The following is a 24,029-nucleotide window of genomic DNA, read 5'->3' on the forward strand; positions in this document are numbered from 1 at the left end:
CTGTTTTTGCCTAGATCTTTGGAGAACATAAAATCACTCGACACACAGGGCATGTTTGATTGGGTGGATTAGAGCATGGGATTGGGATTATTAATCCGTGTGCCCAATTATCCAATGTTTGTTTTAACATTTTGGTTTAGGATTATTAATCCAATAGATAATTAATCCAACAAATTTGTAGGATTATTAGTAATGGGGTAGGGGTGAGATTATTAATCCAATGGATATTAATCTAATTGGATAGTGAATACCATACTAATTTAATAGGATTATTACTATTTCACTATTAGTCTTGTGAATCAAACATGACCACAGGGTGGATGAATACAGTTTTGAGAGTTGCGAGCAGCTTTGAGCAAATAGAGGTTGATATCTCTCTAAGTCCCAGAGTAAATTCGGTGAAGCCCTCAAAGACGGGGCTATATCTGACCAGGCAACAGCTTTAGTACAAGCTGGTGTGCCTGTTGTCCGATTAGCAGCTGGAGAACCTGACTTCAATACCCCAGCTGTAATAGTAGAGGTAATTTTTGACAATTCTCTATATGATTCATTTATGTTTAAAAATAAAAATGTTTCCTAGTTCTTGCACCACCATTATTGTTGGTCATTTTGTAAGAAATGCAATGTATAAAAAGAAATAGAGAATTGTATTATTGATTGATGTATGTTATTAATTACAAATGGTGAGGGGCTCCTTATATAGGAGATGTAGTGGAGTAGGTGGTAGTAGGTGGTAGTGGTAGGTGTGTAGTAGGTGGTAGTAGGTGGTGGTAGGTGTAGTAGGTGGAGTAGGTGATGGTAGGTTTTAACAGCCCCCCGCAAACTCAAGGGGGATAGGAACTAACCAACTTGAGTTTGGAGAGAGTAACAAAACAAGAAAATAATCTGAAAAATAAAAATGGATAGGAGACACTGTATGGTCGTGTCAGACCGTTGTAGAAGACTGTATGTTTATGGCAGACTGATGTAGAAGACACTGGCTCGTGTTGGACCGATGTAGAAGACAGTTTATGGGGTCATGTCGGACCGTTGTAGCAGACAATGTTGTGACAGTTTACAGAGTCTTACTGGACCCTTGTAGAAACTAACCGGAATCAATGTCGGGACAGTTTACAGAGTCTTGTTGGACCCATGAAGGAGCTAACCGGAATCAATGTCGGGACAGTTTACAGAGTCTTGTCGGACCCATGAAGGAGCTAACCGGAATCAATGTCGGGACAGTTTACAGAGTCTTGTTGGACCCTTAAAAAGTCGCACCCTTAAAAGGTGTGCCCAATCTATCAAAAGGCATGCCCAATCTATAAAAAGGCGTGCCATCAAAAGGCGAGCCCAAGTCATAAAAAGATGTGCCGGACATGATGGTGAGGCGCGTCACCACATTGGCTTGCGCGCCCATTTTGTCGTCTGGCGTCAAGTGGCGCGCGATGCGCGTGTCTGCCTTGGCTAGTTAACCAAGACGGATGCTGAGGCTAAGGCAGAGGCTAAGACAAAAAACTGGCTAAAAACCTCTGAGAAACTCTTCGTTGTCTTGAGAGAGATACTCTGTAACACTCTGTAACCAACCCTTCTCTTAAACACTCAGCAACCCATAACATGGCCTCGTCTTCCCATTCAGCTACCCAGAATATGGCCTCTTCGTCCCGTGGTCTGCTCACTCTCTTTCCTGACCTCAACGAGTCAACAAGAGAGATAACTGGTGCGGTGGCCAGTGAACCTCAACCAAGCGCCTCTGGTTTTGCTTCGTTGAACTTTCCGATGCGGTCGGTGGAGCAAAAAATGGCGGTGCAAACTGATATTGAGGCCAATCAGTATACTTTGAAGTCATGTGTGGAGACCATGACGGCGGTCACAAACCTGATGCACCGGCTGCAGAGTAGGACAAATGAGGTGCAGCAGTTAAACGCCCAGCTGGCTCTGCTCCAACGCATGTATAAGGATGCGCGAGCAGAGATAAGTGTGCTAAAGGCAGAAAATAAGGAGCTGAAGCGGAAGGCCACCGTTATGTTCCGATTTGGAGGGCCGCCATATGCTGCAGTGGAGGAGCAGGGAGTAGTGATCATGCCCAGTGGAGTGGGAAACACGGAGGCAGCACCGGCAAGGGTCGCCCAGGACGGAGGCAAGAAGAAGAGACCGGCGGAATAGGCGAAGAAGTGAGGTCGGTGGGTGGCCGTCTGCAGAAAAGAAAACAAAGCTGTTGGTGTTTTTGTTTTTTTTTTTTTTGTTGTTTTTTTTTTGTTTTGTTTTTTTTTTGTTTTTTTTTTTTTTTGTGTTGGTGTAAAATTGTGATCGGGGTTGATCCCTGAGATGAATAAAGTATGGTTGGGTGTTCAAAGCGATATGGTAGGAATGGAATGTGAAAAAGATTAAAAATAATATGAAAGAAAAATAAAGAAAGAAATAATAAAAATATATTGGAAATCAAAATGAAAGATGGGGGAAATAAAAAAAGTGATTTGGAGAAAATAAAGAAAAATAATGGATGTTAAAATCAAAGGGAGGAGAGTGAGGGGACAAGCCCATGTGAGGGAAAGAGGGGTTTAAAGAAAGTGGCAACCGTGTTGGTGAGAGAGTGGGTGTAAAGTGAGAGAGAGAGAGGAGATACATGTGCAAATCAAGTTGGGTTGCGTTTTCTTTTCAAAAGATGGAGTAAAATAATAAAAAAAAAGATAAAGAAAGTTAAGTGGGTTTTCAAAAGATGGAGTAAAATAATAAAAAAAGAAAAAGAAAGTTAAGTGAGCTCTCTCTCTGTAAACTGTGTGTGTGTGAATGGTGTGTTGGGTTTACTAAAACTGCCATTGGCATCCTCCTGATTTCCAACATGAGTTTTCCCTTCATTTCCCATTGACCCATCGTCAGTACTATGATGGAGTGCTGTAGGGATGGCCTTCAAGTTTAGGTCTTGCAATGGGAGGATTCTTGAATTGGGGTTTGATTTATCCTCAGATTCATGCTCCAATGCTTCCCACTCTGCCAAATGTGGAACATTGGAACCCCACCCACGCAAGTCTTTCTCAGGAAGTCGGCTCACATTAACCATGTGAATAGGGGAAGGGATGTCTCTGAGATGTGTAGTACCAGGGATCTGAGCTTCCAATGTATACGTCAAAGCAATGAGCTTCAGATCAACATCTGAAAGGGTCTGTAAGTCACCAGTTGACGTCATAATCCGGCAGGTCGTCGGCGAGGACCACCAGTTGAACTACGACCACCACCACTTCAGCCTCTTCAAGAGCAAGTTCGGAAAGTCGTACGCCACCAAGGAGGAGCACGATCACAGGTTCTCGATGCTGCGGTGGTGTCGCGGAGGACTTCCGGGGAGGTGTATGCCGGAGTGCCGCAGGCGGTTTGGAGCACTTGCGGTGGAGCTGGTTGTCCGGCGAGGCGGAAGGGAAGCGGGAGGACGATGCTGCGGTGGTGTCGCCGAAGCTACGGAGGAAGAGACTTTGAGTTGTAAATTTGGATGGGTTGATCTGAGATCCCCCTACTGTTTGCAGATTTGGATTTGGTGCTGATGTGATAATGACATCAGAATCTTGCCGAAACGGTACTGAGCGTTGCAATGAGACACTACAAAAGCTCAAGAAAAAAAAAATATGATGTTGTTGTCAATATTCAAGGGGATGAACCTCTAATTGATCCGGACGTAATAGATGGGATTGTCAAAGCGCTGCAGGCAACCCCAGATACAGTGTTTAGCACTGCAGTCACATCTTTGAAACCTGAAGACGCATGTGATCCGAACCGAGTGAAAGAGAAGAAAATATGGGAAGGTATGTGTAGAAAATATGGGAATAGGTTGAGGTTCGGCGGGCGGCCAAGGCGAGGTTGCCGCCCGCCGGTGAAGCGAAAAATACTAAGTTCTTAACCTTGCTCTGATACCATGTAAGAAATGCAATGTATAAAAAGAAATAGAGAATTGTATTATTGATTGATGTATGTTATTAATTACAAATGGTGAGGGGCTCCTTATATAGGAGATGTAGTGGAGTAGGTGGTAGTAGGTGGTAGTGGTAGGTGTGTAGTAGGTGGTAGTAGGTGGTGGTAGGTGTAGTAGGTGGAGTAGGTGATAGTAGGTTTTAACACATTTCTTTATGTTTGTGATCTTATAAAAGTAGGCTGGGATTGATGCACTTCGTGAAGGTTCCACAAGGTACACTCCAAATGCGGGCACCCTAGAGCTCCGATCGGCTATTTGTCAAAAGTTGAAGGATTAGTTGATTTTCTATTTGTTCAATGCTTTTCTCTAACTAAACTAACTGTTATTCTGGCTAAGAGATTATTTTGACATTTTATTTTATTTCATTTTGTCCTTTTTATGGCAGAGGAGAATGGGATCTCTTATACACCTGATCAGATTTTGGTGAGCAATGGAGCAAAGCAGAGCAGCATTCAAGCAGTGCTAGCTGTTTGTTCTCCCGGAGATGAGGTGTAGTGTAGTCCATACTTTCACAATCATCACTATGCCTATAAATATGTTGTTTGATTACCATGTGCAGTGAAATGAATATTAGATCTATTGTTCCATGTTGACTGGTATAGAGTGTGTACTCTTTCTGTTCTGTATTCAACTCTCATTGCAAATAAATCACATTAGGATTTGAAACAATTACATCTCAGTTGACTGTACCATTTCTGTCAGAACTCTCGTTTACAACAAACATTTTTCATTTTTTTTATAAAAAACAAAACAAAACAAAATAAAAACAGAAACCTTAATTGGTGTACAAAAATGTTCTGTAAAGAAATAAAAACAAAAATTAGAGAAACATGTTTGGTGAGTTGCCGGTGGTGGTGGCCGATGGTGGAGGGTGGAGGAATATGGTGACCTACCTGCGGTGGGGGTGACTAGAGGTGTTTGCTGGAGTTAGTGGTCAGAGTGTTGTTGGAGGTCACGGCGGTGACTGATTGGTTGCTGAAGAGTCACTGGAAGGTGGCTGGAGCTCTTTGATAGCGAGCCGGTGTTGATGGTGTGGGGATGGCTAGAGGTGGCCACGAAAATTAGTTATTGAAGTGTCGCTAGAGGTCACGGAAGTGACCGGCTGGTCGCCAAAGAATTACAAGAAGGTTGTCAGAGGTCGGCATTGGGTGGTCACTGGAGGTGGTGGGAGATAGAGGAGAGAGTGGAACCTTATTTTGAAAACATGTGAATACACATTTTTTTTTCATTTCAAAATATTTTGAAAATTTTGGAATCAATTCCATTTTTTCGAAAACGAAAACAATATACTAAACAAGTTTTCGTTTCCATTGTCCAAAGAAAAAAAAAAGAAAAGAAAAGAAAAAGAAACACAAATGTTAACAAATGACCCGTAAGATATCATTGAATTGCTGAGGACAATGATCTTTTTCTGATTGGTGTGGTAATTTGACATGTTAAGTCAGTCGGGTGTCTATACTGTTAGGATCATGGACACCCAGAAAGATGAACAATAAGCAATCATACACTACTAAGACACCAATATTTACATGGTTTGTCCTAATGCCTACGTCCACGGACAGAAACGAGAATTTCACTAAAACAGAGCAAATACAAATCAGAGGAGGAGAACTACTCTCACTCAACTCACAGCTCTCTGTCTCTCAAATTTCTGATACAATTCATCCTATCCCTCTCATCTCTATTTATACACAAAGATGAGAGAGAGAGAGAGAGAGGAGACAAACCCACCAAAATTTTCTACCTTAATGGTGAGAGTCAACAATGGCAAGAACGTGAAGAGAATGGAGAGCTGGCCTTGCAGATGCCATGCTCATACTTTCACTTGAGGTGGAAGTCATTGTACGCCATTCTCCTTGACTCTCTGCTTGCATGCATGGGGTTAGAGCTAACAATTCTCCCCCACCATACCCGCATGCATGACTGACTTCTCACTTGAAGTCCATTCCGGCATTGTCTCTGCAAATTTCGAGTTTGTCTCTTGAGACCACCTTTGTAAGCATGTCAGCTGGATTCTTATTTGTATAGATCGTCATCAGTTCCAATAATAGCTTTTCCATCACTTCGCGTATCCAATGATACCGAACATCAATGTGCTTCGTGTGAGAATGATACATAGAATTCTTGTTCAGGTCTATGGCACTCTGGCTATCACAATGTACTGTGAACTTTTCTTGCTTTAGTCCCAGTTCTTGGAGAAACTGCTTCAATCACAACATCTCTTTTTTAGCTTCTGCTACGGCAATATAATCTGCCTCGGTTGTGGATTAAGCAACACACTTTTGTAGCTTGGACTGCCAAGGCGTAGCTCCCCCTACAAAAGTTAAGAGAAATCCTGATGTAGATCTTCTACCATTAAGATCTCCCGCCATATCTGAATCCGTATAGCCTTCTAAGACTGGTTTAGCATCTCTAAAGCACAAATACATTTTAGATGTACCTTTGAGGTACCTCAGAATCCACTTGACTGCTTTTTAACGTTCTTTCCTTGGATTGGAAGAGAATCTACTTATTACTCCAACAGCATGAGTAATATCTGGTCAGGTGGACACCATTGCATACATTAAACTCCCTATGGCGGATGAGTAGGGAATAGCCTCCATCTCTTCTTTTTCTTTTATAGAAGAGGGACAAGAACTCTTGCTCAGCTTGAAATGATTAACCAGCGGAGTACTGACTGGCATGGCATCTTTCATGTTGAACTTCTTAATCACCCGTTCAACGTACTTCTCCTGTGATAACCACAACTTCTTGGCTTCCTTGTCATGCATAATTTCCATGCCCAAAATTTGTTGTGCAAGGCCTAGGTTCTTCATATCAAAGGACTGTGATAACTCATTCTTTAGTGATCTGATTGCTGTGGTATCCTGTCCAACAATCAGCATGTCATCAACATAGAGTAGGAATATGATGAAGTTTCCACTAGGAAATTTCCTGACATATACACACTGGTCTGCAGCAGTTTTCTTGTACTCATGACCCACCATGAATGAGTCAAACTTCTTGTACCACTATCTCAACGCTTGTTTGAGGCCGTAGACTCTTCTTTAATCTATAAATTAAGTTTTCTTTCCCTTTTACTTCAAAACCTTCTGGCTGCTCCATGTAGATTTCTTCCTTCAGATCACCATGGAGAAATGTCGTCTTCACATCCATCTATTCAAGTTCGAAATTCAAACTGGCCGCTAGTCCCAAAGCTACTCGAATAGATGTCATTTTTACAATTGACGAGAAGATTTCATCAAATCAATGCTTTTCTTCTGCTCAAAACCTTTGACAACCAATCGAGTCTTATACTTGACTAGCTTTCCACCGTCATCTTTCTTCAACTTGAACACCCATTTGTTCTTTAGTGCTTTTCAACCTTGGCGAAGTTTTACCAAATCATAAGTCTGGTTTTTCTGCAAGGATTAGATCTTTTCTTGCATAGCTTGCTGCCAGCTACTCTTCCCCTTATGATTCTAAGCTTCTTGAAAACTTTATGGCTCCCCCTTATCAGTAAGCAAAATATACTCAGAAGCAGGGTATTTTGACGACGTAGGTTCTCTTGTTGATCTTCGTAACTGTGGACCAACAGTTTCTGGAGGAGGAGGTTATGGCTCCCCTTGCTCAACACCCTCTTCTTTTGGATCTTCTTCTTCTGGAAATCCATCCTGCAACTCTACATCATTGGCTGCATGCTGCGGTAGCTCTTCTTCATTAGTTACATGTTGTGATGGTGCAGGATTCGAAACAATTTCTGAAACATCATCAACTTTGGGTTTGGTTGGTTGCCCAAAGTCTTCTAAGGTTTGGCCTTCTTGAAATACCACATCTCGGCTTCGAATGACCTTCTTGTTTTTCGGATCCCACAATCTGTATCTAAATTCTTCATCTCCATAGCCAATAAAGATGCATGGAGTGACTTTATCATCCAGCTTCTGTCTATGCTCATTGGAAACATGTGCAAATGCTTTGCACCTAAACACTCTCAAGTGAGAGTAAGAGATCTCCTTTCCAGACCATACTTTTTCTGGAATCTCAAAATTCAGTGGAACTAATGGCGATCTGTTGATCAAATAGCAAGCAACGCGAACAACTTTTCCCCAAAATGGCTATGGCAGCCTTGCCATTTTGAGCATACATCTGACCTTCTCTATAATGGTCCAGTTCATTCTTTCGGTTACACCATTGTGTTGTAGGGTTCCAGGAACAGTCTTCTCATGCCGGATGCTGCGAGTAGCACAGTAGGCTTCAAACTCCTTTCACGTGTACTCACCTCCATTATCTGTTTGGAGACACTTCAGCTTCTTTCTAGTCTCCCTTTCCACCATAGCATGGAATGTCTAAAAATGATGGAACACCTCAGCTTTAGTCTTTAGGACATAAACCCGTACCTTTCATGATGCTGTAAGATTTCTGCAAGCTTTTCTGTATATTCAATTGTGTCTAATACAAAGATTACAACCGATATATATAGCAAACCTAAACCTAATCTGAAATAGGAAATAAGAATAACCCTATACAATCAATCAATCTATCTAAAATATACAAGCAATCTAATTGATATATTTCCATAATATGCTCACACCCCTGCTCAGATTCAAGGTGTTTTAGCAGAAAACACCGAGAGTTTGCCAAGAAGAAACTGAAAGCGGATAGTGGTGTGAGTCTTCGTAAAGAAATCAGTAAGTTGCAAGGCCGAAGAAACGAAAGGAAGCGAGATGGAGCCAGACTGCAGATGCTGATGTACAAAATGACAATCAATCCCAATGTGCTTCGTCTGCTCATGAAAGACAATGTTATGTGCAATCTGAATAGCACTGCAGTTGTCACAGTAAAGGGAGGTTGGAGAAAACTGAGGGACATTTAAATCAGTCGAGATAACAAAGCCAAACATCTTAGCAGTGGCATGAGTCATAGCACGGTACTCTGCCTCGCTAGTAAAATGCACAACAGCAGTCTATTTCTTGCTCTTCCAAGAAATCAAGGAATCACCAAGAAACCTGCAAAAGCTAGAAGTGGACTTGCGATCGGTGACATCATTAGCCTAATCAGAATCAGCATAAGCCACCAAGTCTAAAAAGGAAGTAGAAGACAACAGTAAACCCTGAAATATGGTACCCCGAAGATAGCAAAGAATCCGAACCAAAACAGCCCAATGTGTAGAACGAAGAGCAAAAACGAACCGACTAACTACGTGAACAACATAGGCAAGATCAGGGCGAGTAACTGTCAGATAGACTAAGCAACCCACGACCTCTCAATATAAAGTAAGATCATCTAGAAGAACATTATCAGTAGTGGTGAGCTTCACATTAAGCTCAATGGGGATATCAGAAATCTTAGCTTCAGTAAGATCGGCACGATGAATAACCTCATTGGCATACTTGGCCTGAGATAAAAAGTAGCCATTGGGAGAAGAAGCTACCTCAATACCAAGAAAATACTGTAAGGGGCCCAGATCCTTCATTTCAAAGGTGCAAAAAAGATGCTACTTGACCTCAAAGATAATAGAAGAGTCAAAGCCAGTGATGATCATATCATCCACATACAATAATAAGGCAACAAATCCAGCAGAGGTGTGGAGAAAAAATAAAGCAGAGTTCTGGGCACAAAGATGAAATCCAAGCTCAGTAACAGCAGTCTGAAAGCGATCATACCAAGTATGAGGAGACTGTTTCAGACCATATAGAGCACGCCGAAGGCAAAAAACCTATCCAGAGAAATGGTGAAGGCCAGGGGGAGGATGCATGTAAACCTCCTAGGTGAGATGACCATTAAGAAAAGCATTCTTAACATCCACCTGATAAAGAGGCCAAGAACGAACAGCAGCAACGGTGATCAAAGTACAGATAGTAGTCATCTTGGCAACAGGAGCAAAAGTCTCCTCATAATCAATACCACACTCCTGTGAGAAACCTTTGGCAACCAGACGAGCTTTGTAGCGCTCAAGAGAACCATCAGAATAAATCTTGACTTTGTAGACCCATTTGCAATCAATAGATTCTTACTAGCAGGCAAAGGAACCAACTCCCAAGTACTAGTTTTCTGTAGAGCAGATAATTCATCCTCCGTAGCTTGAACTCAATGAAAATCTTGACAGGCCTCCTTGTAAGACCGAGGTTCTGAAAAAGAGTGAATAGCAGACAAAAAAGTATGATATGATGCAGAAAAACATTTATTAGACCAACTCAACCTGTTTGGAGGATGATGCGCTCTAGTAGGATATCGGTGTGCAGTAGGATCAGAGTCGTCAGAAGTAAGAGGATCAAGAGCAGGGGCAGAGATAACTGGTGGAGGAGGAGCCTCGCAACGAGAATAAACTAACAACGGAGGAGGAGAAGAAACATAAGGAGGAGAAGAAGCCAGAGGTGATGTAGGAGGAGAAGATGGAACAACCTTAGGAGGAACTGTGGAGATGTACTCATCAGACGTGACCTCAGAAGGAAATGGATTAATATGAACCAAATCTTCTTTGGAAACTGGGATGGTGAGAGGGGGAAGTTGAAAGTAAGGTAGACGTTCGAGAAAGGCAACATGGCGGGAGACATAAAGGCGACGGGAAACAGGGTCATAACAACGATAACCTTTCTGAGTGAGACTATAACCCAAAAAGACATATAAGACAGACCGGGCACTAAATTTGCTCCTATCTTTACGGGGTAAAAGGACAAAACAAGCAAACTCAAACACACGAATGATGGAGTAATTAGGAAGTTGAGAAAACAGAGCCTCATAAAGAGACTGACCAGAAGGAAGGGGAGTAGGCATACGGTTGAAAAGAAAAGCAGTAGTAAGAATTGCCTCACTCCAAAACGGAGCCGGAACGGAGGCAGAGAGAATGAGAGACCTAGCTATCTCAAGGAGATAACGGCGTTTACGTTCACCTCGACCATTTTGGGCAGGTGTATCAGTACAAGAAGTTTGGTGAATGGTACCTAATTTGGCCAAATATTCACATAATTCAGTTTTAAAGTATTCCCCGCCCAAGTCAGGCCGCAATAATTTAATAGTAGACCCAAACTGTGTAGTGACCATAGACTGGAAAGTACGGTATATCTAGTAGAAGTCAAACTTATGAGTCATAAGATAAACCCAAGTGTAACGGGTGTAGTCATTAATAAATGACACATAGTATGTAGAACCCCCTTTGGTGAGAACAGGAGAAAGGCCCCAAGTATCAGTATGAACTAAAGAAAATGGTGTATTAGATATAGAAGTGCTTTTACGAAAAGGTAAGGCTGTCATGTTGGCAAGTTTACACCCCCGACATTTAGTAAGTTCACTAGGAGAAACTTTACCCAAGATACCTGATTGAACTAAAGACCGTAAGCGGTCAGCAGACAAATGCTCTAATCTAAAATGCCACAAGTAGAAAGAACTGGACGGAGAATCTAATTGAAAAGAGGAAAAGGCAGTTGGAGAGGTTGTCAAAGGCAGATGCAAGCTCTCTACCACATAGAGGTCCCTAACTCTACGGCCAGTCCCAATCTGTTGCTTAGACATCCGATCCTGTACATAATAGATAGAAAAAGAAAAGATAACATCAAAACTAGAGGCATTAAGCTAACTGATAGATAATAAACTGACAGATAACTGAAGAACATAAATGACAGATAAAATAGAGACAACAGACATAACAGATGGTAGGACAGACCCAGCAGATATAACAGACATACCAGACCCATTAGCAGCATTGACAGTAATAGGAAAGGGAAGATGAGTACAATTTTGAAGTAAGGAGAGATAGAGTGTCATATGATGAGAGACACCAGAGTCAAAAACCCAGACAGACGAAGAAATACCTGAAGAAGACCCAAGCAAACCTGAATGAAGAAAGGAAACAATGAAGGCAAACAGGAATGGTTTGGAGGTAGACAATGTATGTTAAAGTTGACTAATCTGAGCAGTCAAGGAAGCCAAGTCAGGATCAGGAGCCGGAGCAGATGTAGTAGAATCGGTGGGAGGTCAAATGGTACTCAAAGGAGGAGCACAGAACTTGATAAAAAATTGTTAAGAAAACGAGGCAGACATAGGCAAAGCAGACAAACATCCCTTCTTGGGACAATGATACTTCCAATGACCCCTTTGATGGTAGAAGGGACACTCATCAAAAGCTAGAGACATCGTAATAACCAGAAGTCTGAGAGGTTGAAGTGTAATAAACCCATAATGGGCAACTAGGGAGCAAAGGGTTATAACGGGACACCTGGGGGTTGTAGTGTGATAAATCTGAAAATAAGGTATTAAGTATAAACCACTGAAGGAGATCAAAGCTGAGGAATAGTGCAGATTCTGAGAGACGAAACCAAAGAGAGACTGAAGGAGATCGAAGCTGAGAGACAAACTTGATGGCTGCTAGGGTTGAACTCCACGTTCACCGCACCAAGAGAGACAAACCAGAAGTTGAACGCAGAGACCAGAGAACCACATATTCAACTTGCGACGTGACGTCCCAACTAGAGGTCACGGATAATGACGAATCGTGATTCTGGCAACCACCCAGCAATCGCGACCAAGGAGCTTGATGGAGAGACAAAGGACAACACTAGAAATCAGTCGGTGACCACTCAACAAGCGATTAGAAGCAACGACCAAAGTGTGATGGTTGCAAGGGTTTTGTATCAAGCTCTAATAGCATGTAAGATTCCTGAAAGCTTTTCTGTGTATTCAATTGTGTCTAATACAAAAGATTACAACCGATATATATAGAAAACCTAAACCTAATCTAAAATATGAAATAAGAATAACCCTATATAATCAATCAATCTAAAATATACAAGCAATCTAATTGATATATTTCCATAATATGCTCACAGATGCATCATCAATAAACATCAGGAAGTATTTTCTGTCATCCAAAGATTCCACTTCTATGGGACCGCATACATCAAAGTATACTCTGCTCAACAACGTTGATTGTTTTCTGGATGATGAATAGAAAGCGACTCTATGATGCTTCCTAAACAAGCAGTTGTCACAATGATTCAATTTCGCATCTTTGGCAAAGGGAATAAGAGACTTCTTTGCCAAAATTTGTAACCCTTTCTTACTCATGTGACCCAGCCTTATCTTCTGTTATGTTGAGGCTGTCTGAATTCACCTCCACACGAGTCTTATACAGCACGCCACTTGCATGTCCTCTGGCTACCACCAGAGATCCCTTTTTCAACTTCTATATGCCTTTGCCGAAGTAGTTCTCATAGCCTTGTTGATCTAAGGCTTTCCATGAGATAATATTCATGCGTAAATCGGGAACATGCCTGACATCTTTCAACACCATAGTGCACCCAACTTTGGTTTGGACGCAAACATCACCGATTCCCACAATCTTCAAAAAACTAGAGTTACCCATCTTCACTGTACCAAAATCTCCAGCTTGGTAAGTACTGAAAAACTCTTTCTGGGATGTTGCGTGGTAGGAAGCTGTTGTATCTACCACCCACTCGGTGTAGTTGTCTGACATATGGAGGCATTTTTCTTCTCCAACAGAGAATAATACAATATCCTCTGAGACAGTAACTGCAGTGTTCCTATCTTCGGTCTTTGGCTGTCTATTGCCTTGTTTTTGTTCTCTTTTCAAGGCATAACAATATTTCTTTATGTGACCCTTCTAGCCACAGTGGTAACACTTGAACTTTGGCCGTGTCAAGACACAAACCCGCTCCTATAGATTTAGCGTCGTAACCGGCCAGTAATCCGTGATTACCGAAGGCCTGTTTAACAATAATGACAATATAAAAGGGTTGGCAGAAGCTAATCAATATTAATATACATCGTCTAATGAGCTGTGAAGACCTGAATGGAAATAAACTTTCATGCACATAGCCATATTCACAACCACTTATAACAAAAATGCAAATACAAGATAGGGACATAATCCCATCATCAAAAACTGTACAATAAAAAATCTTAGACATTCTTTACACTTAGCAAAAGGGTGGATAGTATCACCCAAAAAGCCTTGGCTCGTGCAGGTTCGGAACCTCGATATGAGGCACAATGGTTGGCTTGACAAAACATGAGTTCGGGTCGGCGCCTCTAGCTTTGGTCCGGTGCTTGGCCACCTTCATATATATAATAAACGGTGAGCTATAGCCTAGTGAATAACAAATGTGTAAAGAGTTTAAGAATGATGTCCTTCAATTTTTGAAACAATCGATTAACATCAAAACATTTTCAATCAATATCATTACCGATCTATCGTTCGATTTTATCAATTCAATCAATCGATACTTATGTAAGTCATATGTGGTACATCCGATAGCAACGATACACTTGGTCTTGAAAAATTGAACGATCAATTGATGGCCATCATACAATAACAATAGTTCTCAGATTTGGAACTGACAGAGATCTCTGTAACAATAACGATATCAATAACAATAACAATAACAATATGCTATGGATGCCACGAATATAATTCAAAAGAGGATCATCATTCAATCGATAAAAAGTAATCATTCAGAAACAATATCATTTATTATTCAAAAAATAAATACAATTGAACATATTTTTACAACATTGTTACTCACAGTGGGCTCCTCGATACGCGAACGATAAGGCACTAAGCTATGGCGTCCAACCTAAAAAACAAATTCAAGCACAACAGTTCAATTACACCCATGCCGGATTCAATCACTTTTATTTCTATTCGCTTGGTTATTATTCTGTCAATTTCTATTCATTGTTCACTCATTCAATTCTAACTTCATTCATGCACTCTAATGCATTCATGAGATGCAAATGATTATAAAAACATTTAAAAATTATGCAAACAGAGGCCTGGAAAAGGAAAAGTGAAGCGAAGAATAAAACTGGGACTGCCCTGTTGGCCGCACGTGCGGTGGCTTGGCCGGACATGCGATAGACTTGGCCGCACGAGCGGCGGAAAGCAGTGTGCACCCTTGGGCTACAGAAGGTGGGCCGCTCGTGCGGGGGCCCAATCCGCTCGAGCGGTCTACACTGAAAATGGAGTTCGAAACTGCTCTATTTTGATACATCTTAACCAAGCAAATTCAGCCCTTAATTCAACTAATTCAAGTCCCAAAAACATACAAGAGCCCAATAGGTTGAACATACCAAACTCTAAGCAAGATTTAGCTCAAATCCAAATGAAAGAAAATAGAACCCAAGCTCTTGAAATTTATAACAAAATCAAAAATACATAATCAAGCATTTCAAAGCTTTAGGTTGTATAATTTGTGAAAAAGTTCTTTCAAACTTATGGAGATTATGAAAGAAACTAAATGAATGAAATCAAATGTTCATGAAACATGTCATGCATGTTGGATTCCTTTCATAAAAAGTCATGCATGCAAGTAACCTCTCATTACATGAACTAAACTTGCATTTAAATTGATATTCATCTTGTTTCCTCTTGAATTTCATGATTTATGACCTTAACTCTTCAATTTCATGAGATTAAAGAAACAATTCTTACCTAGAGTGAGTGAATTGAGAAGAATGTGTTTCAATTTCAAGCTTCTCTTTCCCTTCTTATTTTCCTCTTCTTGAGCTCAAGCTCCCCTAGATTGGGTTTACACTCTCAAGTTTCTCATCTTTCCCCTCCCTCTACGCGTAATAGAAGAAGACTCACCACTCATCACTTAGTTGGTGAATAGGACACATAATTATATTCAATTTAACATTTCTATTAAATTAACCAAAGCTATTAAATCATTTCTAATTAAATTAAATTAAATTAATCCATAACACTATATGACCCCAATTATACTAAATTAATTTATATTAATATAGATTAGGCAATGACTAGCCAATTTCTTAATTCTAATTTGCTACAATTAGCGAATCAGACAGGTTCAATTCGTCCGTTTACATATCTGTTCATAATAACACTACAATATCAATCAATGCAAGTACATATCATATGGCACATAATTTACATAACACAATAAGCATATAAGCATATAATTAATTTAATTAACTTATTTAATTAAGGAGGTGGTTGTCATAGGCCGATTCGTACCTTCTCTGGATTTCCCTACCTCTACCTCTACCTCTACCTCTACTTCTACCTCTACCTTTATTTCCCGTGACAAGGGCATGGGGCTGATCTCCACCCATGTCTTTCTTTCTTGCCTTTTCACTGAATAGAGCATCTGTAACCATGCCCATAGTCAGTTTTCCTTCTGATGCAAAGTTGCTGAGGGACACCACCAACGTCTCCCAATTGTCTGGCAAAGAACTGAGCAGCAATAGGGCCTACATCTCATCATCTAACTCTATTTTGAAACTAATTGGTGTGTTCTCCAGTGAGTTTCACCAAGTTTTGAAACTCACTGGTGTGTTAAGTAACAGAGACACCGCCTTTCAGCTTCAAATTTACAAGTCTTCTAATTAGGAGGGCTTTGTTTCGAACAGTCTTCGACTGATACATGCCTTCTAATTTCGTCCAGAGAGCATAGGCATCAGTCTCCTAGGCGACATGGTGGAAGACACTGTAATTGATCCATTGTTTGATCTGGTCAATGATTTTCCGATTCTTCCACTTCCAGTCTTCGTCGTTTTTCGTTGCTGGTTTGACTCCATTAAGCTTAATGGGGTCAAACAAATCTCGACAGTAAAGGACATGTTCAATTTTGGGCTTCCAAAATGCATAGTTGGAAGCATTTAGGTTGATCATAGATCTCGAAGTCAATGTCGATTCCTCTATCAACACTTGTCTCCATAAAGAATGATCTCTGTCTGAAAATCAGGCTTCATTATTGAGTCCAGATTGGTCAAATTAGCCGGAAAAGCACTTTGGATTGCCAAAATAAAAACTGTAAATTTTAAAAATCTGATTTGAAAATCTAACCGTACAGATGTATTCAAAATATTCCAAATAGTTAGAAAGCACTATTGGATTGTCGAAAACGGACTTAGAATGACTCAAATCAAGCCAAAATAGGTTGAACGATTCAGATTGGTGCAATCTGGTGCAACTGAGAAGCACCGGATAATTTCTCTGATTTGGCTGGCGTCAGCGGCTGGCTCAGTGGCTCGGTTAGCAGCTTGGTCAACGGCTTCGGCTCAGCTTGGCAGATCGGCTTGGCGGCTTAGACGACATCAGCGGTCGTCGTTGTGACGTCAGCTAATGGCGATGGGATGACGTCAGCGCCTGGCGAATTGGGGATGACGCGTGCTATACGTCTAGCACGTCTATGCGCGTGATCACGGCGTCAGCTGGCGCGTGGAGGAGACTGCGACATTGTCCGAGCTCCTTTTTCGACGCGATTTTCACCCATGTGCTCGTCTTGTCACGGGCTTTAATCTGGTGTGATCAAAATTAGATTTCGACCACTTTGAATTCTGGGCAATTTTTGAGAACACACTCTGTTTTTTCAAAAAACGACTAACGCGGCTCTAATACCACTTTGTTAAGATCATGGACACCCAAAAAGATGAACAATAAGCAATCACACACTATTGAGACACCAATATTTACGTGATTCGGCCCAATGCCTACCTCTACGGATAGAAACGAGAATTTCACTAAAACAAAGCAAATACAAATCATCGGAGGAGAACTACTCTCACTCAACTTACAGCTCTCTGTCTCTCAAATTTCCGATACAATTCATCCTCTCCCTCCCGTCTCTATTTATACACAAAGATGAGAGAGAGAGAGAGAGAGAGAGAGAGAGAGGAGACAAACCCACAAAAATTTTCTTCCTTCTTAATGGTGAGAGTCAACAATGGCAAGAACGTGAAGAGAATGGAGAGATGGCCTTGTAGATGCCCAGCTCAGACTTTCACTTGAGGTGGAGGTCCTCGTACGCCTTTCTCCTTGACTCTCTGCTTGCATGTATGGGGTTAGAGCTAACATATACTAGTACGACTTTCCTCTAAAATAGTACGTTGGTGTTATCAGAATCTCTCATCCCAATCAATCTTAATAATTAGGGGAAAAGGCCTGCAGTTGGTCATTGCCTGATGCTTTCTTTATGCTTCAAAAGGATAGCAACTTTATTTGGTTTTCTTGACCACAGTGACTAAGAAAGAATCTAATGGTTCTTGGAAGTTGCAGATCTAAGATAGATAATAACTTTAACTATGGAACTATGGCAGAATAAATGGGTAGTACACACAGTTAATTACATTGAAGAGTTGAGGTTCAGAGACACTATTTTGCAGAGACGATTGTTTACTAGTGCACCTTTTTGGCACAATAATTTTCGGCCGGTTATCACTTTTCCATGAATTTACCTTCCAGAAAGGAAGAGAAAGAAAAAAGAAGAAAGAAAACTACATAATAGACATGTTTTATTCTGCTGTTTTATTGCCCCTTTCAAATGTTTACGTTATGAAGGTTGACACAAAGTGGGGACAATCGTATAATCTGTTAGTTACCTAGATGAGGGGTGCTGATTTTTTTATTGTTAAAGTCAAATGTTCCACCTTTGCATTTGATAGACACTTATTGGCATAGTATTTATTCTTCAGGTTATAATTCCAGCTCCATTTTATGTGAGTTACCCAGAAATGGCAAGGCCGGCTGATGCAACACCTGTAATTCTTCCAACCCACATCTCCAAAACTTTTCTCTTCTATCCAAACCTTCTTGAATCCAAACTGACTGACAAGTCAAGACTGTTGATTCTTTGTTCTCCATCTAACCCAACCGGATCTGTTTGCCCGAGGAAACTGCTTGAAGAAATTGCTCAAATTGTAGCAAGGCATCCTCGGCTTCTGGTAATATCACTTGTCATGCAACTTTTGGTGCGTGTACTTTACTTGTAGAATTTTCAACATAGTTAACATTTGAGTTTGGGACTATCTTTGGTTGTTCCTTTCAGGTGCTGTCTGATCAAATATATGAACACATTATTTATGCACCAGCGACTCATACAAGCTTTGCATATTTTCCAGGCATATGGGAGAGGACTCTGACTGTCAATGGGTTTTCCAAGGTGCTCCAACTCTGTTTCTTTTAAGCTTCTTTTCTGTTTTCATGACATGTCTCATTTTGATATGGTCATAAACATCAAGTGATGAATCTCAGAAAATGTGGATATTCGTAGACCTTTGCAATGACTGGTTGGAGATTTGGATACCTTGCTGGTCCTAAACACTATGTTGTGGCATGTGGAAAGATTCAAAGTCAGGTATGCCATTTCTTTGCCTCTCCACACCCATCATTTTTATTTGTAAACTCTTACCTAGTTGTATTCTGTAACCTCCATCAATATGTCTGTTAACAACTCAACATCTAGTTCATTGAGAATCAAGTTTCTTGACTATACTTAAGCTTTTGATGATACGTTGGATTGTTTTCTCATGCTTTGTTATGGAGGTTCTAACCTTCTAAAGATACGGAAGATAAAATAATGCTCCTCTTATTCTTTCTCACTGATGAATGTTGAGATTTGGAGCTATTGGATAGTTGAAATGGCAGCATTGTTGTTCAAATTTTGAAATTAAATAAATAGATTTATGAAGAAATCAAATTATATATATACTAAGAACACATGCTAATAATTACAACTAAATTTCAACAGAAATACACAAAATAATAAAAGGGTAAAGAGACGAGACCGAAGCCTGCACGGAAGCAGTTTCCTTAAAACAGATTTCGCCGCCTCACTGGTCGAGTGCTTGAGGAATCCCGGCGTCTGTCTCCCAGGATACGACGGTCAAAACCAGCTACGGCAGAAGCACTCTCTGTCTAGCTTAGCGAACAAAACAGTGGCAGCACTCTCTCACTGTAGGAACTTTCAGGCAAACTGACTTATGAAATGGAAGTAAAAATTTCTGTGTTTGAGACTTGACAGGAGGGTCTCAATTTATACATGTATAGGGGAGAGAGGAAGAGCCTCCAGCCTTTATGGCTGTTCATAATGCACCATTAACCTCTGCAATAAAGGCAGGGGTTACAAACCCCATTAATGTAGGAGTTACAAACCCCATTAATGCAGGAGTTACAAACTTCATTACCTTTTTTCCATGAAGCTAACTTTATGAGGTAATTTTTCATTCAAATCTCAATGGGTTTTGACCATTCACAATAGATGGTTGGGACCCACTTTAATCTTTAATTAAAGTCACCAAAAAAAAAAAAACCATTTTTCCATCAATCCCCCACATGAATAAAAATTGACCGAATGACGCAACAAACGAACACCGTTCAACAATAATGACTCGGAGAGAGAGTACAATGGACTAACCCCGACATCAGAGAAGGTAGCTTTTGGCTTTGAACCTCTCCCAGTGAAAACCTATCGAGTTTACTGACTGATCAGTGAATAAGACATCTTGAACTGCTCTGCCGTTTATGTAAACTGAGACAATAGATCTCACACGGGAATTACTCCTACCACCATTCTGTTCTCACTGGTGTGCCCTGTGTGGCCCTGGACACTAGCCTGGTTCAGCGAGTGGTTTCAAAGAATCTTGGCCTGCCCAATTCTTCTAGAAGCGGCTCCACTTCACACTCACATAGGTGACTCTACTTGAGTATCCTGCTATACTCAGCTCAATAGCTTAACACACTAGAGTCATTAAAAGCTCAGCTTAACCTCTACACTTGCAGGTATCACTGATAGAAGGAATGGCTGGAGGTTTAACCTCCTTAGTGACATACCACCGTTACACGCAATTAGGTTGTCCCATTGAACCTAGATCTTGGGATCTCCAGTCAACTAGGTTGGGTTTCCATTCCGGTAACTTCCAAAGGCCTCAACCCCATTCCTTTTGACGACGTTTCGACTAACACTCGATTTAACCCTTTGGTTAGCGTATCCGCAATGTTGTCCTTAGACTTTACATAGTCTATAGAGACAACTCCATTCGAGAGTAGTTGTCGTATGGAATTATGTCTACGACGGATATGTCTAGACTTTCCATTATACATATTACTCTGTGCCCTACCAATTGCAGATTGACTATCACAATGAATACAAATAGCAGGCACAGGTTTGGACCAACTTGGAATATCTTCAAGGAAATGGCAAAGCCATTCAGCTTCTTCCATTGCTTTATCCAAAGCAATAAACTCTGATTCCATCGTTGATCTAGATATACACGTTTGTTTCGAAGATTTCCAAGCCACCGCTGCTCTACCAAGAGTGAACACATATCCACTAATGGACTTTGAGTCCTTTATATCTGATATCCAATTTGCGTCACTATAGCCTTCAAGCACCGCTGGATATCGAGTATAATGCAGCCAATAATCTCGAGTGTAGCGTAAATACCTTAACACCCGCACAATACCCTTCCAATGAGAAGCATCAGGATTACTTGTGTATCTACTAAGCCTGCTAACCGAGTAAGCTATATCCGGCCTAGTACAACTCATCAGATACATTAAACTTCCAATTATCCGAGAATATTCTAACTGTGAGACACTTTCATTATTATTCTTGGTAAAATGTAGACTTAAGTCTACAGGTGTCGATGACACACTTGTATCTGATCCACTAAACTTCTCAAGTATCTTGTCAACATAATGAGACTGAGATAGTACAATTCCGTCAGAGATTCTGGTAATCTTAATTCCCAGAATAACATCTGCAATGCCCATATCCTTCATGTCAAACTTAGAGTTTAACAACTTCTTGGTAGTTTTGATCATTTCATCGTTACTACCTATAATGAGCATATCATCAACATATAGACACAAAATGACATAACCTCTGTCAGTGTCTTTGACATAAACACACTTGTCACATTCATTGATTCTAAACCCATTTGACAACATTGTGTAGACACCCCATTTTCGACCGTCCTCAAGACTTGGACATCACCGTTTGAACACTCGGTGATTATCTATGTTTGTGTTCGTTTGGAGTTCCCGGAGGTCTCGGCTACGCGCCCTGCCTCAGGATCTCCAGATTCGACCGTTTTGTGTCTGGTTTTGCACCAAACACTTGTGTTTTGCCTTGGAGGGGGCAGGGAATGCCTTGTGAGGCATTCTCACACACCACCGGCAGCGGCTAGAGGCCACCGGCTGGTTTTTGTTGCCATCGGCAATGTATGTGGCCGGTCGGCACTCTTTGTTGCCGGTCGGCAGTCATTTTTGTCAAAATGACATTTTTGGCCAGCCAACTACTATTCATTTGCTTTTGCAGATATTTTAGGACAGCTGCATGGCATTTTGTTCCTCTCCATACACGTGTATGGAGGGATGGCTTCCTTGTTAGCTTAGCTTGTAAGCTTTGCAAGATTGGCTCCTCTATAAGAGGAGCCCTCCCCTCTTGGCTTTAGGTTGGACATTTTAGAGATAAAAAAATACAGAGAAGAGCTCTAGTTTTAGGGTTAGGGTTTGATACACATTCTCTCTCTCATTTTCCCTCTTGTGTGTGTCTAGGTGCATTTGTGTCTTACTATTGCACACAAGCACATAGTATTACACCTTCCCTTGGCTACTGAGGTTTCAAGAGGTTGTTCTTGAAGTTCTGGGGTGGTTTTGAGCTTGAAGAACCAGCTGGTCCACCATTTTTGAAGAAAGTCTTCAAAGGTAAGAAACTTGCCTTTATATTCTCCATTTTTGCATTTTTTTTTTACCTATCTTAGAACTGTTTTTGTGCTTAGTGTATAATACAAAAAAGTTCTGTTTTTAGGCCCTCTAAATAGTTTGTTTAGAGTGTTTTGTGGTTTGGAGGAGTTTGACCCCTCTTGGGCCTTGAAAGGCTCCATTTTGTGCTATTTTGAGTGAGCTCCGGGACTTTGATGTTTAGGCCTCCTCACCACTGAAATCTTGAGGGATTTCAGAGGTGAGGATGGTGCCTTGAGGTCCTAGGGAGGAGAGGGCCACCCCCTCTCCTTGTTGTCCTTGAAAAGGACCCTTTTTGGCCTCTTGAGGGAGCATCATGTTAGAGTGTGTATTGACCATGCCTTGGCTGTTTTTTGTGCCTATTATATCATAATATGCCTTTGTTTTTACTTGGTTTTGGTACACCATGCATGCTTAGCATATCTACCTTGTAATGCCATGTTTAGGCCTTAACATGCCTTAGGTTGTAAACCGTTGTTCGAGCATGTTTTAGGTCTAGTTTTGTGAAGCTTGTGTGCTTATTTTGCCATGCTAGAGGTCTGTCCATAGTTGTTTGGGTCGGCCATGGCATGCATTAGGTGCCCCCTTTGCATTTTGGCTTGTTGGCCTCAAGTGTGTGAGTATGTAGCATGCACTACTTGCTTTATTCTAATGATTTGGCATCATTTATAGCATAATTTCAGTCCCTTTGACATGCTTGTATACTTGCTTTGGACACCTCTTTAATGCTTTGCAAGCTTGTGTAGCGTGCTCCATGTTTTGGCATTTGTGCATGCCTTTGAATTTAGGTCATTTGGATGCCATCTAAGTGATCTTTAGGCCTTGTCTTAATGTGCTAAAACTCTGTTTTTGGTTAATAAGTTCATGCCATGTTTGGTCTTGCTAAGTGTAGTTCAATACTTCATTAGTTTACTTTGAATGCTTGGGCCATTTATTGCATGTTTAGTCTATCTTGCTTGCTTGGTTTGGCACCATGTTCTTGCATAATTTTCAGAGTTTAATGCATGCCCCATGTCCATGATTATTCCCTTTTAAGTGTGCTTAAAAGATGCCCTTTGATGCTTAAGTGCTTAGGCCTTAACATGTGCATGTGTGTAAGTGTGTTTGGTCCCTTTTCTTAAGTTTATGGACACTGTTTTGGGGCCTAATTAGAGCTGCCCGAATTAGTTTAAGTCCACTCTTTGCATGTTGTTACATGTCTCACGCTTTGCATGCTTTGATTGCATCACGTCTTGCATGTCCACTAGCTTGCATGCTTGTTAATTGCTTGCTTGTTTACATTACCATGTTGCATCCTTAGCTCGCATGCCTAGGTTGCATTGCATTTAGCATGCATGTCTTGTTCCTTGATTTAGTGATAGGAATTGGGCTTTGGTTTGTTGGTTTGCATTGCATTTGACATCAAAATGTGCACACTTGGTCTCTTGGGCCATCACGCATTGAAATGCGCGATTGATGGTCCGAGAACCAAGAAGCATGTCCCTTTGACTCATTCACATGATAAGGAACATGTTTGGTGCATATGTGGCTTGAATTGTACTGCCATGCTCTGCCTTGCCCTCTGTTGCTGTCAATTGCAGGTTCTGCAGGAACTCTCTGCCGACCGGCAGT

The 24,029-nt window shown here is 41.0% G+C and overlaps 1 pseudogene; it reads left to right on the forward strand.

The window, feature by feature from the left end:
- Nucleotides 1-305: 305 nt before the first annotated feature.
- Nucleotides 306-24,029, forward strand: part of LOC114322125 (bifunctional aspartate aminotransferase and glutamate/aspartate-prephenate aminotransferase-like) — a 31,874-nt pseudogene continuing 8,150 nt past the window's right edge.

This window comes from Camellia sinensis, chromosome 4 (assembly GCF_055761805.1).
Source record: "Camellia sinensis isolate YWXY chromosome 4, ASM5576180v1, whole genome shotgun sequence".
Taxonomy (NCBI): Eukaryota; Viridiplantae; Streptophyta; class Magnoliopsida; order Ericales; family Theaceae; genus Camellia; species Camellia sinensis.